At 46.7% G+C, this 23,731-nt stretch overlaps 1 pseudogene across 1 annotated transcript in view; it reads right to left on the bottom strand.

Moving 5' to 3' along the window:
• LOC124001697 overlaps positions 1-22,985 on the bottom strand; it is a 55,741-nt pseudogene extending 32,756 nt beyond the window's left edge. The window contains exons 1-3 of the transcript XR_006832841.1: positions 22,564-22,985; positions 7,335-10,163; positions 3,736-3,857 (exon numbers count right to left, since the gene is read on the bottom strand). The product of XR_006832841.1 is annotated as a palmitoyltransferase ZDHHC5-A-like (transcript). The remainder of the gene's footprint in view (positions 1-3,735; positions 3,858-7,334; positions 10,164-22,563) is intronic.
• Positions 22,986-23,731: the final 746 nt, after the last annotated feature.

The raw sequence follows: 23,731 nt of genomic DNA, 5'->3' as shown, positions 1-23,731 counted from the left end.
CCCCCCACCTTACTAGATCAGCATGAACACCCCCCCACCTTACTAGATCAGCATGAACACCCCCCACCTTAATAGATCAGCATGAACACCCCCCACCTTACTAGATCAGCATGAACACCCCCCCCACCTTACTAGATCAGCATGAACACCCCCCACCTTACTAGATCAGCATGAACACCCCCCACCTTAATAGATCAGCATGAACACCCCCCACCTTACTAGATCAGCATGAACACCACCCCACCACCTTACTAGATCAGCATGAACACCCCCCCACCTTAATAGATCAGCATGAACACCCCCTTACTAGATCAGCATGAACACCACCCCACCACCTTACTAGATCAGCATGAACACCCCCCACCTTACTAGATCAGCATGAACATCCCCCCACCTTACTAGATCAGCATAAACACCCCCCACCTTACTAGATCAGCATGAATACCCCCCACCACCTTATTAGATCAGCATAACCCCCCCCCCACCTTACTAGATCAGCATAAACACCCCCCACCTTACTAGATCAGCATGAATACCCCCACCACCTTATTAGATCAGCATAAACACCCCCACCTTACTAGATCAGCATGAATACCCCCACCACCTTACTAGATCTGCATGAACACCCCCTTACCCCCAACCTTACTAGATCTGCATGAATACCCCCCACCTTACTAGATCAGCATGAACACCCCCACCTTACTAAATCAGCATGAACACCCCCCCACCTTACTAGATCAGCATGAACACCCCCCTTACTAGATCAGCATGAACACACCCCCTTACTAGATCAGCATGAACACCCCCCCACCTTACTAGATCAGCATGAACCCCCCCACCTTACTAGATCAGCATGAACACCCCCCCCACCTTACTAGATCAGCATGAACACCCCCCACCTTACTAGATGATCAGCATGAACACCCCCCACCTTACTTGATCAGCATGAACACCCCCCACCTTACTAGATCAGCATGAACACCCCCCCCACCTTACTAGATCAGCATGAACACCCCCCACCTTAATAGATCAGCATGAACACCCCCCTTACTAGATCAGCATGAACACCACCCCACCACCTTACTTGATCAGCATGAACACCCCCCCACCTTAATAGATCAGCATGAACACCCCCCTTACTAGATCAGCATGAACACCACCCCACCACCTTACTAGATCAGCAAGAACACCCCCCACCTTAATAGATCAGCATGAACATCCCCCCCACCTTACTAGATCAGCATGAACACCCCCCCCACCTTAATAGATCAGCATGAACACCCCACCTTAATAGATCAGCATAAACACCCCCCCACCTTACTAGATCAGCATGAACACCCCACCTTACTAGATCAGCATGAACACCCCCCACCTTACTTGATCAGCATGAACACCCCCCACCACCTTACTAGATCAGCATGAACACCCCCCCACCTCACTAGATCAGCATGAACACCCCCCTTACTTCAGTAGATCAGCATGAACACCCCCCACCTTACTAGATCAGCATGAACACCCCCCACCTTACTAGATCAGCATGAACACCCCCCCCCACCTTACTAGATCAGCATGAACACCCCCCCCCACCTTACTAGATCAGCATGAACACCCCCCCACCTTACTAGATCAGCATGAACCCCCCCACCTACTAGATCAGCATGAACACCCCCCTCCACCTTACTAGATCAGCATGAACCCCCCCACCTTACTAGATCAGCATGAACACCCCCCCACCTTACTAGATCAGCATGAACCCACCCCACCTTACTAGATCAGCATGATCCCCCCCACCTTACTAGATCAGCATGAACACCCCCTTACTAGATCAGCATGAACACCCCCCACCTTACTAGATCAGCATGAACACCCCACCACCTTACTAGATCAGCACGAACACCCCCCACCTTACTAGACCAGCACGAACAGCCCCCTTACTAGATCAGCATGAACCCCCCCCACCTTACTAGATCAGCATGAACACCTCCCCCCACCTTACTAGATAATAATAATAATATATAATAATAATAATATAATAATATCAGCATGAACACCCCCACCTTACTAGATCAGCACGAACCCCCCCCCACCTTACTAGATCAGCATGAACACCCCCCCCACCTTACTAGATCAGCATGAACACCCCCCCACCACCTTACTTAGATCAGCACGAACACCCCCTCCTTAGAAGATCAGCATGAACACACACCCTTACTAGATCAGCATGAACACCCCCCACCTTACTAGATCAGCATGAACCCCCCCCCACCTTACTAGATCAGCATAAACACCCCCCACCTTACTAGATCAGCATGAATACCCCCCACCACCTTATTAGATCAGCATAAACCCCCCACCACCTTATTAGATCAGCATAAACCCCCCACCTTACTAGATCAGCATAAACCCCCCACCTTACTAGATCAGCATGAACCCCTCCCCCCCCCCCACCTTACTAGATCAGCATAAACACCCCCCACCTTACTAGATCAGCATGAATACCCCCCACCACCTTATTAGATCAGCATAAACCCCCCCACCTTACTAGATCAGCATAAACACCCCCCACCTTACTAGATCAGCAAGAATACCCCCACCACCTTATTAGATCAGCATAAACACCCCCCCACCTTACTAGATCAGCATGAATACCCCCCCACCACCTTACTAGATCTGCATGAACACCCCCCTTACCCCCAACCTTACTAGATCTGCATGAATACCCCCCCCCCACCTTACTAGATCAGCATGAACACCCCCCACCTTACTAGATCAGCATGAACACCCCCCCACCTTACTAAATCAGCATGAACACCCCACCACCTTACTAGATCAGCATGAACACCCCCTTACTAGATCAGCATGAACACCCCCCACCTTACTAAATCAGCATGAACACCCCACCACCTTACTTGATCAGCATGAACACCCCCTACTTGATCAGCATGAACACCCCCCACCTTACTTGATCCCCCCCCCACCTACTAGATCACCCCCTACTAGCAGCATGAACACCCCCTACTAGATCAGCATGAACACCCCCCCTACTAGATCTGCATGAACACCCCCCCCCCTACCCCCCAACCTTACTAGATCTGCATGAATACCCCCCCCCCTTACTAGATCAGCATGAACACCCCCCACCTTACTAGATCAGCATGAACACCCCCCACCTTACTAGATCAGCATGAACACCCCCTCCCACCTTACTAAATCAGCATGAACACCCCACCACCTTACTAGATCAGCATGAACACCCCCTTACTAGATCAGCATGAACACCCCCCCCACTAGATCAGCATGAACACCTCCCCACCCACTAGATCAGCATGAACACCCCCCCCCCACTAGATCAGCATGAACACCCCCTACTTGATCAGCATGAACACCCCCTACTTGATCAGCATGAACACCCCCTACTAGATCAGCATGAACACCCCCCTACTAGATCAGCATGAACACCACCCCCTACTAGATCAGCATGAACACCCCCTAATAGATAAGCATGAACACCCCCCACTAGATCAGCATGAACACCACCCCCTACTAGATCAGCATGAACACCCCCTACTAGATCAGCATGAACACCCCCTACTAGATCAGCATGAACACCCCCCCTACTAGATCAGCATGAACACACACACAAATACTACTACACAGCATAGGAAGTCAACAGTCATACAGGGAGTTTGCAGGGAGCATGAGATGTTGTTTTTCATCTGTGCAACACACACACACCTCTGGGGAAGATACCCGGGTCCATGAAGGTGGCCATGCAGAAGTTGGCCAGGACGAACAGGAAGGTGACACCGTTGTAGATCGGCACGACAACCGAGAACTGCTCCGAAAGCCATGGACACCTGAAAGAGAGAGGGAGGGAGAAAAAGAGAGGGAATTAAGTTAGATCAATTGTCTTTATTCATAACAAGAAGCACAGCAGAGCCCCGTTGCCTCTGAACACCTCAGTAAAGGCAGGAATATCACGGCAGTGTTGTTGACAGTGAGCTCCATCTTTGAATTTGAGAGTGGTTACATTTGTCCAGTACCATCTTTCAGCTTTATAGCAAACCAAGTGGAAGGGCTGCCATTTTGTAGTGTTTTTAATTGATTTTATTAAAACATTTTAATAAAGGAGTGGGCCTTTAGAACAGTATTTTTGACAGGGAGGGCAGTGGCACTACAGGAGCAAAACTGTCAACAGTATCTGTTTAGGAAGAGCTTGTCTCATTGCCATGGGAACGGGGTGACCCACATATGGGGACCACATGTTGCATAGACATCAGGTCAATACCCTGAAACACAGGGAGAGAGACAGAGAGAGATAGTTCATGCTAGGTTTAGCCAAGACTGTGCATTTGTCTAGTGAATAAAGCACTTTCTGATTGAACTGAGTTGAGCAAATTCAGAGGAAGATGGATTGAAAGAGAGAGAGAGAGAGAGAGAGAGAGAGAGAGAGAGAGAGAGAGAGAGAGAGAGAGAGAGAGAGAGAGAGAGAGAGAGTATGTTGAGTAGAGAGAGGGAGAGCTGAGGAGAATGCTGAGCAGGGAGAAAGCAGAGAAGCATGTTGATTAGGGAGAGAGCAGAGGGGCATGTTGAATAGGGAGAGAGCTGAGGAGCAGGGTGAGTAGGGAGAGAGCCGAGGAGCAGGTTGAGTAGGGAGAGAGCCGAGGAGCAGGTTGAGTAGGGAGAGAGCCGAGGAGCAGGTTGAGTAGGGAGAGAGCTGAGGAGGATGTTGAGTAGGGAGAGAAAGAGAGCTGAGGAACATGTTAAGTAGAGAGAGCTGAGGAGCATGTTGAGTAGAGAGAGCTGAAGAGCATGTTGAGTAGAGAGAGCTGAAGAGCATGTTGAGTAGGGAGAGAGCTGAGGAGCATGTTGAGTAGTGAGAGAGCTGAGGAGTATGTTGAGTAGGGAGAGAGCTGAAGAGCATGTTAAGTAGGGAGAGAATTGAGGAGCATGTTGAGTAGAGAGGGCTGAGGAGCATGTTGAGTAGGGAGAGAGCTGAGGAGCATGTTGAGTAGAGAGCTGAGGAGCATGTTGAGTAGAGAGAGAGAAAGCTGAGGAGCATGTTGAGCAGGGAGAGAGCTGAGGAGCATGTTGAGTAGGGAGAGAGCTGAGGAGCATGTTGAGTAGGGAGAGAGAGAGCTGATGAGCATGTCGAGTAAAGAGAGAGAGCTGATGAGCATGTTGAGTAAAGAGAGAGAGATCTGAGGAGCATGTTGAGTCGAGAGAGCTGAGGAACATGTTGAGTAGGGAGAGAGCTGAGGAGCATGTTGAGTAGAGAGAGAGAGCTGAGGATCATGTTGAGTAGAGAGAGCTGAGGAGAATGGTGAGCAGGGAGAAATCAGAGGAGCATGTTGAGTAGGGAGAGAGCTGAGGAGCATGTTGAGTAGGGAGAGAGAGAGCTGATGAGCATGTCGAGTAAAGAGAGAGAGCTGATGAGCATGTTGAGTAAAGAGAGAGAGATCTGAGGAGCATGTTGAGTCGAGAGAGCTGAGGAACATGTTGAGTAGGGAGAGAGCTGAGGAGCATGTTGAGTAGAGAGAGAGAGCTGAGGATCATGTTGAGTAGAGAGAGCTGAGGAGAATGGTGAGCAGGGAGAAATCAGAGGAGCATGTTGAGTAGGGAGAGAGCTGAGGAGCATGTTGAGTAGAGAGAGAGAGCTTTGGAACATGTTGAGTAGAGAGAGCTGAGGAGAATGGTGAGCAGGGAGAAATCAGAGGAGCATGTTGAGTAGGGAGAGAGCTGAGGAGCATGTTGAGTAAAGAGAGAGAGAGAGCTGAGGAGCATATTGAGTAGGGAGAGAGCTGAGGAGCATGTTGAGTAGGGAGAGAGCTGAGGAGCATGTTGAGTAGGGAGAGAAAGAGAGAGCTTTGAAACATGTTGGGTAGAGAGAGCTGAGGAGCATATTGAGTAGGGAGAGAGCTGAGGAGCATGTTGAGTAGAGAGAGAGAGCTAAGGAGCATGTTGAGTAGAGAGAGAAAGAGAGAGCTTTGGAACATGTTGGGTAGAGAGAGCTGAGGAGCATGATGAGTAGGGAGAGAGCTGAGGAGCATGTTGAGTTGGGAGAGAGCTGAGGAGCATGTTGAGTAGGGAGAGAGCTTAGGAGCATGTTGAGTAGGGAGAGAGCTGAGGAGCATGTTGAGTAGGGAGAGAGCTGAGGAGCATGTTGAGTAGGGAGAGAGCTGAGGAGCATGTTGGGTAAGGAGAGAGCTGAGGAGCATGTTAAGTAGGGAGAGAGAGCTGAGGAGCATGTTGAGTAGGGAGAGAGCTGAGGAGCATGTTGAGTCGAGAGAGCTGAGGAGCATGTTGAGTAAGGAGAGAGCTGAGGAGCATGTTGAGTAGGGAGAGAGAGAGAGCTGAGGAGCATGTTGAATGGAGAGAGAGAGAGCCGAGGAGCATGTTGAGTAGAGAGACAGAGAGAAAGATGAGGAGCATTTTGAGTAGAGCGAGAGCTGTGGAGCATGTTGAGTAGAGAGAGAGAGCTGAGGAGCATGTTGTGGTCCTTCTGTAGCTCAGTTGGTAGAGCATGGCGCTTGTAACGCCAGGGTAGTGGGTTCAATCCCCGGGACCACCCATACGTAGAATGTATGCACACATGACTGTAAGTCGCTTTGGATAAAAGCGTCTGCTAAATGGCATATATTATTATTATTATATTATATTATTATTATTATATTAGATAGAGAGAGAGAGCTGAAGAGCATGTTGAGTAGAGAGAGCTGAGGAGCATGTTGAGTAGAGAGAGAGCTGAGGAGAATGTTGAGTAGAGAGAAAGCTGAGGAGCATGTTGAATAGAGAGAGAGCTGAGGTGCATGTTGAATAGAGACAGGAGTGTGTGTGAGTGTCAGGAGTATGTGTGTCTTTACGTCTGACGTTGCTCTGCTCTGTCCCATTGCCAGGGGTTAACTGACTGTGCACTACTCAATAACTGTCACACTACAGGCAGGCGGTAGGTAGGGGACTGGTGTGTCCGAATTGATGTGCATGTGAGTGTGTCTTTCTTGAAAGGCAGAGAACTCACCAAGTGAGGGTGTGTGTGGTGATAAGTGTTTATGTAAAGGTGTGGGTGTGTTTGAGGAGACGGTCTTGTGTGTGTGTGTGTGTGTGTGTGTGTGTGTGTGTGTGTGTGTGTGTGTGTGTGTGTGTGTGTGTGTGGGACATGTTCACGCCATGCATTTGAGCATCTGTGTATGAGTGTGTGACGTGTGTATATGACGTGTGTGTGTGTCCTGGGGGGGCAGCGGTATGTTCCAACTTCCAATTTGTAAGTCGCTCTGGATAAGAGCGTCTGCTAAATGACTTAAATGTAAATGTAAAATGTAAATGTTCATACTCACGTGAAGCAGAAGAAGAGTGTGGTGGATCCCACCAGGAAGGCCGTCGCCGCCGACACGGGCACGTAGCGGGACGGGCGAAGTGGCCGGGACGGGGAGGCGGTATGGGGGGGCGAGGGAAGGCCACCCGCACCCCCACTCTTACTGCTGCCCGGCATCACACAGGGGGAGAGGGGAGGGGGCTATAATGCCTTTGATTACTCAGGGAGGGGGAGGGGTAGAGGGGAGGGGGGACGGTGGAATTACCCCACCCAGGGAGGGTGGGGATGAGGGGGTGGGGAGGATTTGTTTGGGGTGTGTGGATGGAGGGATTATAGATAAAGAGGGAGGGAGAGATTAAGAGAAAGAGCACATAGAGAGAGAGGGAGAGACGGAGGGATTGAAGTGGTTAGAGAGGGAGGTAGAGGAGTCCCCTTCTCAATCGGACCAGGACGAGAGAAGACCAGCGTTTCTGCATGTTCACCGGAAAGAGGGGGGTGAAAAGAAAGAAGGGGTAGATTGGCCCCTCCCTAAACCGCGTGTTCAATAAAACAACTGTCCCTTTGCTTGAAGTTGTTTGACGTCCATTCAACTTGACCGTTGGCCTCGTCTAAGAGGAGGTGGTAAGATAAGACAGAGGCTATTTGAAAGGAGAGGGTAAGACAGAGATAAGGGGGGTATTTGATTGAGATGCACTCTGCCAGCCGCTAGAGGCTTAAAGAGCCTCCGCGATAAGGCTTTTGTTGCTCTGTCCTCCGGACAACACACAGGTCAACAAAGGTCAACATGAAAGGTAAACAGAGCCACTACTTAAAGACGTGCTCTTGTAAGATTGAGGCGTTGCCGCTCTATGCGTGAACTACTGACTTATATAGGGGGGGGGGGGGCTTGGGACAACAACAACTTCTGCTCAATTGTCAAGGCTGATTCTTTCGAATAGCTTGGTTTTTCCTTTAGTCTTTAAACTGGTTCCTTACAGTGGATTTGGGTCAACGTCTTGACATTTTAAAGGGGAATTTCAAGAACTGTGTGCGGGCGAGAGGTAAATAACTTCATTGAAGGCTTAGTGATTTTACGATACAAAAATAAAATAGTGCAACAAATAGAAAAGAGGAAAAAGCTGTGATATGGCTTGATTGTTTGGGTGTGGAATATAAAAACCTTGGACGCTCCCTTTTCAAATGAAAACAAGTAGGATGTCCTAGCAAAACATAATGCGTATGATTTGGTGAAAGCGGTTTTAACTTTTCTTCTTAATTCATTTACAATCCTACTCTCATCTAGTCGCCTAGACTCAGAAACGGTTTCAAAAACACAACTCGACTTTCGGGCGTCAAAATGTCAGTTAGGTACAGGGGATGAGGCAGATCGCCTTGGTTGACCTGCTACACATTCCCTCTTCAACGAAAGCCCGCAGCAATAACTTAATATATCAAAGAGCTCTGGTCCAGTTCAATGACATTGACCCAATAACCTTCTCCCCTTCCAGACTAAGATGACAGGTTGTTTTGGTCTGTAGCTTGGACGGTCTGTCGACTGTTCAGTCTGTACACTACTCGGTCTGTGATGCAGACCGACTGAGTATGGATTTGGTTCTGACACAGACGTTTTAAAAGGGTTTGAAGCGATTGAGGAGGTAGAGACCGACTGCAAGGTTTTTGATTTGTCGCAGGTAAGACATAAAAAGGTCACAAATTAATAGTTTCTTTGCTGCCTCGATAGAAAGGAAGGCTATCACTGTAGCTGGTCTAGTGTGTAAACAGGTAGTTGATATACATAATGAGGGAGAGAGAAAAACCAAGGGAGAGAGAAAGGCAGAGCAAAATGACCTTTGATTGTGGCCAAGTGGGATTCTTGTCTCTGTTTATTTTACTCCCTGGTCGGCTCAATCGTCATATGAGATAGGAAAAACAAAACATCAAAACGAGAGCAAAAAAAATCAGCGAAGACGAATATCAAGAAGTCAGCTAGTCAGCTCGTTTCCTTACTAATTAAATGGCTGTCCCTTCAGTCCAAACAGCGTCTTAAAAAGCGCCAATGTGCGCGTAGACGGACTCTCAGACTTTGTTCTTCCTGGTCGGGGCATCCCTGAGCCAATGGGAGACAAGCAGGAAGTCTCAGCGGTCGATCCCACATATCCAAAACACCCTTAAAAGGTCCTCCTGAAAAAATGGTTGAAAAAAAAAAGGATAAAAAAAAATAAAAATAGCAATGTGAAGTTGAACCCAGAGAGGAAGGATGAGGGCCTGAAGATTAGAAGCTGGAAGCTGTATTCCCCAGTGGGGGGGCTGATGAGCTCCTCCCCAGTGTCTGTAGACTCAAGGCCCAGCTGTGTTAGCTAGCCAAGGAGAGAAAGATGAGGCGGGCTTGTTAGTTACATAAGCCTCCGTCTCACTGAGCGAGGCAGCCAGCCAGCCATTCCCCCAGGGCCATTCCTCTACTTCCGTCCCCCAGCGGAGTGCAACGAGAGGGGGGGGGGCACCCTCCCACCACGACCCCTGAGAACCAACTGAGTCTCGGAGCGCGAGTCTGAGTGACTGTGAGACGTTTATGTGACTCTCTAGGGCTACTTCTAGAGGAGTGTGTGTGTGTCTGTGTTAGTCTCTGTCTATCCGTCTCTGTTCGTGTCCGTCTCTACGTCTGTGTGAGTGTGTGTCTGTGTCAAGTGTGTGTGTGAAGGGGGAGGGTGGCAGTTAGGAGAGCAGTGTGATAATCTGTAATAAAGAGAACTTAAATCCAACAGGTTTTCCAACAGGCACGGTCGCTCTCTCCACCCCCGCTGTGGTGTCACTTGTGATCTTCCTCTCTTTATGTGTGTGGCAGGGCCTCTAGATGTCTGCCGGGATACAGCGCCTAGAAGGAGGGGGAGGGGGTGGGGAGAGAACGAGGGAGGGTAGAGAGAGACAGATGGGATAGAGGGAAAGAAAAGGGGAGGGTGGGAATAAGAGGGGGGGGGGTGGGAGAGAGATACACGTGTTTAGCTCCATCGTGAACCACGGACAATTCTATGGACGGGGCTTCATCGTGAAACAAAACAGCATTCAATGTCGAGCACCAACTAGTCCCGCAGGAATGCTTCGGGTTGTTCACCAAGCTTCTGCTGTGTAAGTTATCTGCTGCTGTCACTGTGTGTGTGTGTGTGTGTGTGTGTGTGTGTGTGTGTGTGTGTGTGTGTGTGTGTGTGTGTGTGTGTGTGTGTGTGTGTGTGTGTGTGTGTGCGCGCGAGTGAGTCCGTCAACCTCGAGTGTGTCTGTGGGCAATATATTTATTATTTATTTCACTCGGGCCAGCAATCATTCTGGTTCCTAAAAACGAATCCAATAAAACAAGGTGTGTGATTGGGTCTGGCAGATATTCCGTTAGCCCTCCAGGGATTCATCTGAAAGAGTGTGAGAACAAAAATAGATAGATAAAAAAATAAAAAATGTCCCACGTCTCGATACAGCGTTTGACAAGGTGTTGAGAGGTGACGGTTTTCATGTTCCACCAACTCAATGGGAGTTGAGCCCTTATAACCAGGGACCCGCGTGCCATTCAGACACAACCCACGTTAGAGAGGGCGTGAACCGTGAACGTACGAGTGAGACTGAGTGAATGTGAGTGACTGTGATTCTGGGCCCGCGAAGGACGCCACGGTTGGAAGGAAATGAGAGCGCGCTCTTCGAGACAGAGGGTACAACCTGAACTTGCACAATAACAACGCTCATTTTGCCGTTTCTCCAGAAGGCCCTACCCTCCTCTGTTGAAATACGTTCTCCAGAACCCCTTGTACACATTAGGTGAGAAGACGGGGATAAGACACAGCACCCGAGATCAAGCGCAATTCAGACTCATGAATTTCACTGAACCACCACAGAGTCCTAAGTCCTTATTGATTCGTTGGAGGGGGTGTGCATTTATACTGGTTTAGCATCCCCCCACCCCAATCTCAAAGTGATTTAAACTGTTTTGGGTTGAATTGTCCGTTCCTCAAACCAATTAGGCGCTCCCTATCTCCCCTTCGACAGTTGAAGTAGTCAACTCAACACCGGTTACTTTGTGACATCCTTCCCAAGGGGGGGGGGGTCGTATTCATTAGGCGCCAGACAGAAGAAAGCAGACAAAGAGGGAGGGAAGGACTAACTCAACTAGTCCAATAAAAACATTTCCATTGCGCAACTCTTAAAATAAAAATTGAAAAAGATTTTCTCCAATGTGCTGCCTCTTACACCGGATAGGTCTGTAATTAGGGTGATGCACTTCTAAAACAGGCTGACTAATAGGGGACATGCTTATAGATACAGTGCCTTGCGAAAGTATTCGGCCCCCTTGAACTTTGCGACCTTTTGCCACATTTCAGGCTTCAAAAGATATAAAACTGTATTTTCTTGTGAAGAATCAACAACAAGTGGGACACAATCATGAAGTGGAACGACATTTATTGGATATTTCAAACTTTTTTAACAAATCAAAAACTGAAAAATTGGGCGTGCATAATTATTCAGCCCCCTGAAGTTAATACTTTGTAGCACCACCTTTTGCTGCGATTACAGCTGTAAGTCGCTTGGGGTATGTCTCTATCAGTTTTGCACATCGAGAGACTGACATTTTTTCCCATTCCTCCTTGCGAAACAGCTCGAGCTCAAGTGAGGTTGGATGGAGAGCATTTGTGAACAGCCTGAAATGTGAACAGCCTGAAATGTGAACAGCCTGAAATGTGAACAGCCTGAAATGTGAACAGCCTGAAATGTGAACAGCCTGAAATGTGAACAGCCTGAAATGTGAACAGCCTGAAATGTGAACAGCCTGAAATGTGAACAGCCTGAAATGTGAACAGCCTGAAATGTGAACAGCCTGAAATGTGAACAGCCTGAAATGTGAACAGCCTGAAATGTGAACAGCCTGAAATGTGAACAGCCTGAAATGTGGCAAAAGGTCGCAAAGTTCAAGGGGGCCGAATACTTTCGCAAGGCACTGTATCAGGCTCGACTATGCAGAGACAGGAAGTGACGGTGACAGTCAGACTGATGACCTGAATCATTCAAACACTAAATACACATAATGTAACATGACCGCCCAGGTACTTCTAAGTGTACGTCCCAAACAGCACCTCCGTTTCCTTTATAGCGCACTACCTTTCACCTGGGCCCCATCCTTTTTATTTGAACTATAGGGCCCTGGTCAAAGGTAGTGTACTGTAAAGGAACTAGGGTGTAGTTTGGGTCACAGCCCAAGTAAGGCTATTCCTGAGCCAGAACGGCGATACGAGCCCTATCTCCTGTTTCTGTAGTGGGAGGCAGCATGAGGTATAAAGTACACCCCTAGACAGGACGCTAGTCTGTCGCAAGGCCTCACCCCCGATCCGCCTCCTTGGATAGTAAAGCCTAACTGTTAATTCTGGACTATGACAATCATCTATGACTGATACCTCTCCTTCCGGAATCTCCATCTCCATCTTAAGGAGGAGGGAAAGACAGGATAGTGACAATGATTCTGTTTTTGTTTTTTTTAATCGCTAGTATGTCTGTAACATATACTCTTCTCCTCTGCTTTGTGCTAAATTCCAATCGAATTTGTAAAACATAGACCTCGGCTCTGCTTTGGGGCTACGTCCAATCAAACTCATTAACCTCCTAGTATCCTCATCTCCTTTCCTTCATCATCATAAAGGCAGACCAGGAGTTATCTGACTAGACCAAGGAAAAACCACGGCGCTAGCTAGTTATAGCCATATAAATAAGGCCCAGAGTTCTCTCTAGCCAGTTCACATGGTCGGGAACACCTCTGGCCTTACTGGTAAGAGAGAGAGAAGAATGCCTTGTATCACTCGGACCAATGGTTATCGGAGTGAAACCGGTACTATCAGCATGGATACTGCATGGATACTGATAAAGGCTGTGTTCCAGATGGCATCCTGCTCCCTAGAAAGTCCACTACCCTACGGGCCCAGGTCAAAAGTAGCGTACTACATAGGGAGCCATTTGGGACACAAAATAGGTGGTTGTAGCCTGTAGCAGTAGCATCTTGCCAGGAAAAAAGGCTGTCTCTGCCTACACTGTCATAGTACTGAGATCTAGGGAAAGATTACACATAGTGGGCAAGATGGGCGGGCACACACACACACACACACACACACACACACACACACACACACACACACACACACACACACACACACACATACACACACATACACACACACACACACACACACACACACACACACACACACACACACACACACACACAGAGAGAGAGAGTGAGTGAATGTAACACGAGTGTGGATGATTGCCTAATCAGTGAGTCATAGGTCTTACTGCCATGGGGAGAAACCGGAGCACAGACACACAATATGATTCATTGCAGTGCTATGCCCTGCCCTCATTTCTGGGGTTGTCGCGGAGAACCTGCCATGTGTGACCAACAATACGAATTCTTCCCCTCTACAGCGTAAAGGTATGTAATCATCTGACGAGGACTAGTGGGTACCAGGTGCTGAGAAATGACTAGATACTCTAACGTGACCACAGATGGACTGAGATTATTACATATACAGAACCAGTCAAAGTTTGGACTCACCTACTCATTCCAGGGCTTTTCTTTATTTGTACTATTTTCTCCATTGTAGAATAATAGTGAAGACATCAAAACTATGAACGAACACATAGGGAATCACGTAGTAACCAAATATATTTTAAATTCTTCAAAGTAGCCACCCTTTGCCTCGATGACAGCTTTGCACACTCCTGGCATTCTCTCAACCAGATACATGAGGTAGTCAACTGGAATGCATTTCAATGAACAGGTGAGCCTTGTTAAAAAAGTTAATTTGTGGAATTTCTTTCCTTCTTAATGCGTTCCAGCCAATCAGTTGTGTTGTGACAAGGTAGGGGCTGGTAACTCTAATGAACTTTTCCTCTGCAACAGCTCAAATAAGCAAAGAGAAACGACAGTCCATCATTACTTTAAGACATGAAGGTCAGTCACTCTGGAAAATATCAAGAACTTTGAAAGTTCCTTCAAGTGCAGTCGCAACAACCATCAAGGGCTGTGATGAAACTGCCTCTCATGAGGACTGCCACAGGAAAGGAAGACCCAGAGTTACCTCTGCTGCAGAGGATAAGTTCATTAGAGAGTTACCAGCCTCAAACATTGCAGCCCAAATAAATGCTTCACAGAGTTCAAGTAACAGTCCCATCTTAACATCGACTGTGTGAATCAGGCCTTCATGGTCGAATTGCTGCAAAGAAACCACTACTAAAGGACACCAATGAGAAGAGAGACTTGGACTTGGGCCAAGAAACACGAGCAATGGACCAGTGGAAACCTGTCCTTTGGTCTGATGAGTGCAAATATGATATTTGGTTCCAACTGCCGTGTTATTGTGAGACGCAGAGTAGGTGAACGGGTGATCTCCGCATGTGTGGTTCCCACCGTGAAGCATGGAGGAAGTGGTGTGATAGTGCTTTGCTGGTGACACTGTCAGTGATTTATTTAGAATTCAAGGCACACTTAACCAGCATGGCTACAACAGTGTTATGCAGTCCCATCTGGTTTGCACTTAGTGGGTCTATCATTTGTTTTTCAACAGGACAATGACCCAAAAAACACCTCCAGGCTGTGTAAGGGCTATTTGACCAAGGAGAGTGATGGAGTGCTGCATCAGATGACCTGGGCTCCACAATGAACCGACTTCAACCCAATTGAAATGGTTTGGGATAAGTTGAACTGCAGAGCGAAGGAAAAGCAGCCAACAAATGCTCAGCATATGGTGGGAACTCCTTCAAGACTGTTGGAAAAGCATTCCTCCTGAAGCTGGTTGAGAGAATGCCAAGAGTGTGCAAAGCTGTCATCAATGCAAAGGGTGGCCACTGAAGAATTTATAACATATTTCGATTTGCGAAACACTTTTTGGTTACTACATGATTCCATGTGTTTTTTCATAGTGTGACGTCTTCATTATTATTCAACAATGTAGAAAATAGTCAAAATAAAGAAAAACTTTTGAATGAGTAGGTGTTCAAACATATATATATACATATATATAGTAGGTGTCCATACATATATATACACACATACTCAGCAAAAAACTAAATGTCCTCTCACTGTCAACTGCGTTTATTTTCAGCAAACTTAACATATGCAAATATTTGTATGAAGATTCAACAACTGGGAAGTAAACTGAACAAGTTCCACTGACATGTGACTAACATAAATTGAATAATGTGTTCCTGAACAAAGGGGGGATCAACATCAAAAGTAACAGTCAGTATCTGGTGTGGCCACCAGCTGCATTAAGTACTGCAGTGCATCTCCTCCTCATGGACAGCACCAGATTTGCCAGTTCTTGCTGTGAGATGTTACCCCACTCTTCCACCAAAGCACCTGCAAGTTCCCTCACATTTCTGGGGGAAATGGCCCTAACCTTCCGATCCAACAGGTCCCAGACGTGCTCCATGGGATTGAGATCCGGGCTCTTCGCTGGCCATGGCAGGACACTGGCATTCCTGTCTTGCAGGAAATCATGCACAGAACGAGCAGTATGGCTGGTGGAATTGTCATGCTGGAGGGTCATGTCAGGATGAGCCTGCAGGAAGTGTACCACATGAGGGAGGAGGATATCTTCCCTGTAACGCACAGCATTGAGATTGCCTGCAATGACAACAAGCTCAGTCCGATGATGCTGTGACACACCGCCCCAGACCATGACGGACACTCCACCTCCAAATCGATCCCGCTCCAGAGTACAGGCCTCAGTGTAACGCAAATCCAACCATCCCCCCTGGTGAGACAAAACCGTAACTCGTCAGTGAAGACCACTTTTTGCCAGTCCTGTCTGGTCCAGCGGACAGTCTGAGCACTGATGGAGGGATTGTGCGTTCTTGGTGTAACTCAGGCAGTTGTTGTTGCCGTCCTGTACATGTCCCGCTGGCGTGCTGTTCAGATGTACCGATCCTTTGCAGGTGTTGTTACACGTGATCTGCCACTGGGAGGACGATCAGCTGTCCGTCCTGTCTCTCTGTAGCGCTGTCTTAGGCGTCTCACAGTACGGACGTTACAATTTATTGCCCTGGCCACATCTGCAGCCCTCACGCCTCCTTGCAGTATGCCTAAGGCACGTTCACGCAGATGAGGAGGGTTCCTGAGCATCTTTCTTTTGGTGTTTTTCAGTCAGTAGAAAGGCCTCTTTAGTGTCTTAAGTTTCCATCACTGTGACCTTAATTGCCTACCGTCTGTAAGCTGTTAGTGTCTTAACTAACATTCCACAGGTGCATGTTCATTAAATGTTTATGGTTCATTGAACAAGCATGGGAAACAGTGTTTAAACCCTTTTCAATTAAGATCTGAAAAGTTATTTGAATTATCTTTGAAAGACAGGGTCCTGAAAAGGGGACGTTTCTTTTTTCTGAGTTTATACACACACACACACACACACACACACACACACACACACACACACACACACACACACACACACACACACACACACACACACACACACACACACACACACACACACACACACACACACACACACACACACACACACACTCGGATGAGAACAGAGTCACACACACAATGAGATGAGATTGGAGATGTTGGTTAGTGTTGCCCTGCCCTACGCAAAACACTCACAAAATGGGAGTTTGCTATTCACAAGAAGCATTGCCTGATGTGAACCATGCCTCGAACAAAAGAGATCTCAGAAGACCTAAGATTAAGAGATGTTGACTTGCATAAAGCTGGAAAGGGATACAAAAGTATATCTAAAAGCCTTCATGTTCATCAGTCCACAGTAAGACAAATTGTCTATGAATGGAGAAAGTTCAGTGCTGTTGCTACTCTCCCTAGGCCTGGCCATCCTGCAAAGATGACTGCAAGAGCACAGCGCAGAATGCTCAATGAGGTTAAGAAGAATCCTAGTGTCAGCTAAAGACTTCCAGAGATTACTGTAACATGCTAACATCTCTGTTGACCAGTCTACAATACGTAAAACTCTAAACAAGAATAGTGTTCATGGGAGGACAACACGGAAGAAACCACTGCTGCCCATTATAAACATTGCTGCACGTCTGAAGTTCGCAAAAGGAAGGAACACAACACTGTGTGGAGAAAAAAAATGGCACAGCACACCAACATCAAAACCTCATCCCAAAAGTATGGGAGCATCTTGGTTTGGGTCTGCTTTGCTGCCTCAGGGCCTGGACAGCTTGATCTCATCGATGGAAAAATGGATTCCCAAGTTTATCAAGACTTTTTGCAGGAGAATGTAGGCTGTCCGCCAATTGAAGCTCAACAGAAGTTGGGTGATGCAACAGGACAACGACCCACACAATAGTATATCAACAACAGAATGGCTTCAATAGAAGAAAATATGCCTTCTGGAGTGGCCCAGTCAGAGTCCTGGCCTGAACCCGATTGAGATGCAGTGGCATGACCTTAAGAGAGCGGTCCACACCAGACACCACAAGAATATTGCTGAACTGAAACAGTTTCGTGAAGAGGAATGGTCCAAAATTCCTCCAGACCGTTGTGCAGGTCTGATCCGCAACAACAGACAACGTTTGGTTGAGGTTATTGCTTCCAAAGGAGGGTCAACCAGTTATTAAATCCAAGGGTTCACATACTTTCCCCACCCTGCACTGTGAATATTTACACAGTGTGTTCAATAAAGACATAATTGTGTGAGTGTTATTAGTTTAAAAAGACTGTGTTTGTCTACCGTTGTGACCTAGGATGAAAATCAGATCAAATTGTATGACCAATTTAAGCAGAAATCCAGGTCATTCCAAAGGGTTCACATACTTTCTTGCCACTGTATATTTGTAGTCTGGATCTACTACACAACTTACATTGTGAAAGTAATTTAATAGAACCTTGGCGTACACCTACCGATCTTCACTTATGCTTTTCTACCGTAATCGTGTTAAACCTGTCATCAAAGGATGCATTTTACAAGTATTCTCCTAAACGGGCCTGTGTTCAAGTCTTGAGTGTCTCTCTCTCTCTCTGGTGTCCACTGCCCAGGAGAAGTCTTGACTTCTGGACCATTGACCTAGCTGTGGAGGACCTCCCACTGACTCAACCAACAAACTAGCTGCTTCATCTGGGAATTTTTCTCAATTCGTCTTTCCTCACCTTTCTCAAATCACATTGGACGGGAGAAGGTCCAAGGTACCTCCCCTCAGGCCTTCTCCGCCAATGCGTTTTGAGGAGGCGAGGAGATGCTTTGAAGACTGACACAGACGATACCTGAGAGGGAGAGACTGAAACAGAGAGCTAGCCTATTCTGACAGTCAGATTCCACGAGGATTAGCTCATGATCAACATCACTTCCTCTTCTTTTCAGGTGGCTGCTGGGTAAAACAAGCTGATGCCTTCCTTGTAGGGCGTGCTCACCTACATCATCACACTCAGCGGGGAACAATGCAATAGGACGCAACAGTGTAAATGTGTATGTGTGTGCACAACAGCTGTGCGTCTGTCTCTAGGCTACATGCCCTCATTGCTCAGAGGCTTTGAACTCCCCATCTCTCGGTCTCTACGTTTTCAGCCATCATTCTTTGGGAAATGTGTACGTGTGTGCACAACAGCTGTGCGTCTGTCTCTAGGCTACATGCCCTCATTGCTCAGGGACATTGAACTCCCCATCTCTCTGTCTCTACATGTTCAGCCATCATTCCAATTCCAAGGAGAATAATGAAGTACATTGTTTAATTCGTTCAGAAAACAACCCTTGACTGTCACACTACATCTGGTGCTTGAAACAATATACACAACTGACAAACCAAAGTTGTTACAGCTCCTTCTTGCAATAAAATATACTTATGATCTGAGTAGGGCTGTGACACGATGGAATATTGGATGATGGTATTTGGCCAGCCAAATGACCACAGCCTCCATATTAACCGTTACAATAGCAAATAACAATACAATTCAAACGTATATTATTTTTGACGCACATCTTCCCCTCTCCTCCTGACTGCATGTGCTGTCATAGGTTATATTTCTATGTGTTGATGCACCTTTCTACATGTCCTCATTTGCTTGGAGCAACAAAGCTTCATTGCCTTGTTAAGAGTCCACGTTACCGCACAAAAAGGCACGAATACCCGGCCATCTCGTCTCGTCATCTGTTCTCAAAATAAATAAAAATATATACATTTTTTTTTAACTTAATTTTTTTACGCCGAGACCACCCTGCATCTACGACAACACACTCAGAAAGGTTTTCGTTCCCTTATCACTTCTTCGGTGTGAGTGAGATATCCCCACCCTGACCAAAAGAACTTGGCTTCAATTGGTTTCCATGGAGACGTCTGACCAAAGCTGCCCCGGATGCTGCGGAAAGGGGGCCTTGAGACAAAAGTGAACCGATGACAAACAAAACACTGAGGTTAGGTGGAAAGAATGAGTGTATACTGTGGGATACAATACACGCAGACCCAATAAACAAGGCAGTTGAGTCCACTCATGAACACAAAGACTGTTTCCTCCTTCCCTCATCGGCCGCAGGAGCGCCCAGCCGGCCACGACTGTTGGCACAGGCTTCGCTCCTCTCTTTACTAGCAAGGTTTCCATCCAATTGGCAACAGATTTCCATGATAATATAAAAATCGGCATAAAAACAATATGCGCATTTCCCCACCAACCATAGTGCACATAAAAATAACTTTTGCGGTTAAATTCCCATGTACCGAATAAAAAGTACAAGTTACATGGGTTTCCAATCACATTTCCAACTTCACTGGTGGTTTTGTGACAAAAGAAATTGCGCTATATAGCCAATGTCCCTCCTCTGGTCTTGATACATGCGCTCCAGCCAATAGCTAGCAGATACAGTGCCGGTATAGTCCAGCCTACACGATGAGATTATTATAGACAAAATAGCAGATTATTTATATTTGTCCAGTCAAGCATCAATTATGTCAGCAGAAAAAGACAGCAAAAATATATAAGTGTTCATTTGGAAAGGAGCACCAAGCTCATCACGTGCACCACCCTGTAAAGTTCACCATTTATTTAATCTGTAACCTAATAAAATGGCATTCTTCCCAGAGTCCCATTGGGAGGATCTTACAAAATATCACCACGTGGCTCCAACTTAACTTCCGATATGATGGTTATTATATCAGTATTTCTGCAAACAGGCATTTCCACCGCCATTTCTTACACAATTCATTTTACAGATGCAAAAAGATCCCACCTCGCCTGGCGTATTTTGTTTTTTTGTCGACAAGTTTTACTGACAAATTTGGCTGTTCCCGTCAGGCCTGTGGAGACATGTTTCATCCAACATGGACTTTACCTCATATAAAAAAGGTTGTACGGAAACCTGGTTACCGTAATACATTAAACATCACCACTAACAACTTCTCCTGGACCAGTGGGGGGCAGCTGAGGAGAAGTGCATACATTTGCATTCAAATGGACTGTGTGCGTATCGATGGGGTGGCAGATCGATGGGGTGGCAGAGGTCTGCAGCCCAGAGTGAGTCGTCGCTCCACGGAGCCTGGAATCCGCTGCCAGCGGCACACGAGTACCACTGTTCTCTCCCGGAGTGTATCATTCAGTCCCCATTCATCAGAATGGAGGTGAGGATCAGATGTGTCCCAATACTCTTGAATAGCTTCAGCTCCTCATCTCCTTCTGTTTGATACATGATGAGTAGAGCTGTAGGTTAGTTACTAGCTTCTATGGCGATACAGTGGAAAAACACCCACCCATTCCTACAATTACTCTTCTTCACATTTTATTTTAAATCCACTGCTAACCTTATGCCTAACCCTGACCTTAAATTAAGACCAAAAATCACATTTGTGTCTGTGGAATCTGACTTAGTGGTTACAGAAGCTAGTTGAAACCCAATACTATTGAATAGCTTCCTCGTTTCCTTTTGTTTGATACATGCACCTTCTATATTCCCTCTCTGAATGATCTTTCCTTCCCTTACAGGGAGGATCTTACTGTGACCTCACGGCTCATTTGCATCTTATCCACCCTTCATGCTGGAATCTTCAAAGGTGGACCCTGACTGCAGAATCACACGTGCATGCCCTGTGCACGGAAAGGAACAAAACACCATCTAAATAGCTGAAGGGGAGATGACAATCATGTGTTCAGTCCTCAACAGGATCCCCTGTCAAGTGTACCACACAAGCATGTGCTACTAGGGCTGGGCAACACCCCCACACAAAACCGCAGGTTGGTATCTGGTCTGCCACGGGATAGGCCTTAGTGCAGCATGTGATTTGACATTACAGAGGTGGGCATCAGGCTGCATATGTAGACAGGGGGACAATAACAGTGAAAGGAGTTAAATCACAAACGCGACTTCTTTTGGATTTGGTAAATACTAGCTAGCACACCTCCAAACTGTGTATATGGTTTGACACACACAGGCATTGAGCCTCATGTAATCCCACGATTATATTGGCACACCTGGGGTAGCGAACTATTCCATTAATGTAGTCTGAAAAACCATAAAGGCTGACAAATGGTTGGATAATCTAAAATGGGTTGGTAGGCTATATACAATTATACTAAATCTGTGATACCGAAGCTTCGTCAACCGATCGAAAAGGTTAGTTTCTGTTCGTGTTCAGTGAAAGAAAAAAGCGATATGATTTGAAACCCTTTCTCATTTTCGTTGACAAACCCATTCCGTCTATTTTTTGGGGTGTGTATCGCTGCGGTTCCACTCTCTCTCTCTCGTATAGGCCTCAAAACGGATCCCCGAACTCACTCTCCTGTCTAGGTTGAGAAAAGACACCTTCAAACCCGGGGTCGACGCAGCGGCACAGCCCGATGTGTTCTGACGGCCCGGCCTTTTGCTTGAAGCGAGATGACACCCTAAACCACAACTCGTTTGAGGTCAGAGTAATAAATATTCGTTAGCCTCACATCGAGACTGTATGGACGTTGACTCCGATTCAATAACTTTGCCCCGAAAATAATATAGACATGAACGTTACTGTCTACAGTGTTAGGTGAGAGTCGGTTATGGTAACCTTAGCCAACTATGAATTGACCAACGTTACTAGTCTATGACTAACTAAAGCCCCCTGTTAAAATGTAGCTAGCTTCAGTGGTACGGAATGGAGTGGATATTTTGCTAGCCATTTCTGGTGGCTAACTACTAGCTAGATAGGAAACTGCTAACTTGGTGGCAACACCTGAGCGTTTGAGCTACCTAGCCAGCTAGCTATAGTAACATTAGCTCATAGGTTCCATTATAACAACAGCATTTTGACAAACCTGGCTAGCCATTTACCTGTAACGTTAGCTATATGGAGTCACACCGGCTCCGTGAGTGAATAAATCCCAAATCGCGTGAATGTCCTCCGTTGATAGATTAGATTGATAACCGTTTTAATCTCCATACGAAGTTTTGGTGCTGGGTCCTCTCAGTGTTAGCAATTTGGCTAGATAGCTACATTGTCTTTCTCCATTACGGCACAGTGTACGCCTAAAAGATAAGTATCTGAAGTTGTTCGTTTTCACTGGTCGAGGCCTTCGGTGCATGTGCTGAGAAAACGGCTAGGCGTTTTTTAATCCAAGACACGAACGATATCGGCAGGTAGATTGTACGGAGGTGCCCGAAGCCGATATATATTTTCAGCACCAACCGAGCGCAGAGGTCCACTGTCCATGAACCTCTCTCCCGAGAAGATATTGCAATCCCGCCCCCTTCCTTGCTATTGGAAAGTGTGTCTGTCAACCAAGAAGTGGAAGCTAATTTCTAATTTTCTATTGTACATTATAAACTGGGTGGTACGAGCACTGAATGCTGATTGGCTGAAAGCCGTGGTATATTTAAGCAATAACGCACGAGGGGGTGTGCTATATGGCCAATATACCACAGCTAAGGGATGTTCTTATGGCCATGGCCATAGACTACAACCCCGAGGTGCCTTATTACTATTATAAACTGGTTACCAATGTAATTAGAGCAGTAAAAATAAATGTTTTGTCATACGAGTCTGCTATACTAAGGCTGTCAGCCAGGGCTGTATCCAGCCACTCGTGGCATATTGGCCAAATACCACACCACCTAAAAGTATTGCTTAATTAGACAATTTTGTTGATCCTTAAACGAAATCTCCACACCTGGGACACCGGGTCATACAAAACCAACTTGCCCACTCATCAGTAGAGATAAAGACCAATACATCATGTCATGTGTTGGTCAATCAATGTCCATACAAGATACTCTCCCAAAATAAATAATTGTATTGACTCCCAACACACAAATACAATTAGGCCTGGCTATTCCTACTGCATGATTGACAGGTAGGCTTTGACTGAAAGGGGGTGCTGAAAAACCCTCTGACACACTGACATACTAAATACTGTGTGTATTTGTGTGTGTTTACTGTCTCGGCGTGTGTGGGCACGTAAACACACACACGCCAGGGGATTAAACCGACAGCAGGAGTTTT

The sequence above is a fragment of the Oncorhynchus gorbuscha genome, linkage group LG17 (assembly GCF_021184085.1).
Source record: "Oncorhynchus gorbuscha isolate QuinsamMale2020 ecotype Even-year linkage group LG17, OgorEven_v1.0, whole genome shotgun sequence".
Classification (NCBI taxonomy): Eukaryota; Metazoa; Chordata; class Actinopteri; order Salmoniformes; family Salmonidae; genus Oncorhynchus; species Oncorhynchus gorbuscha.
Note: the sequence above shows the minus strand (reverse complement) of the source record. Positions and strands in the feature narration are given on the sequence as shown.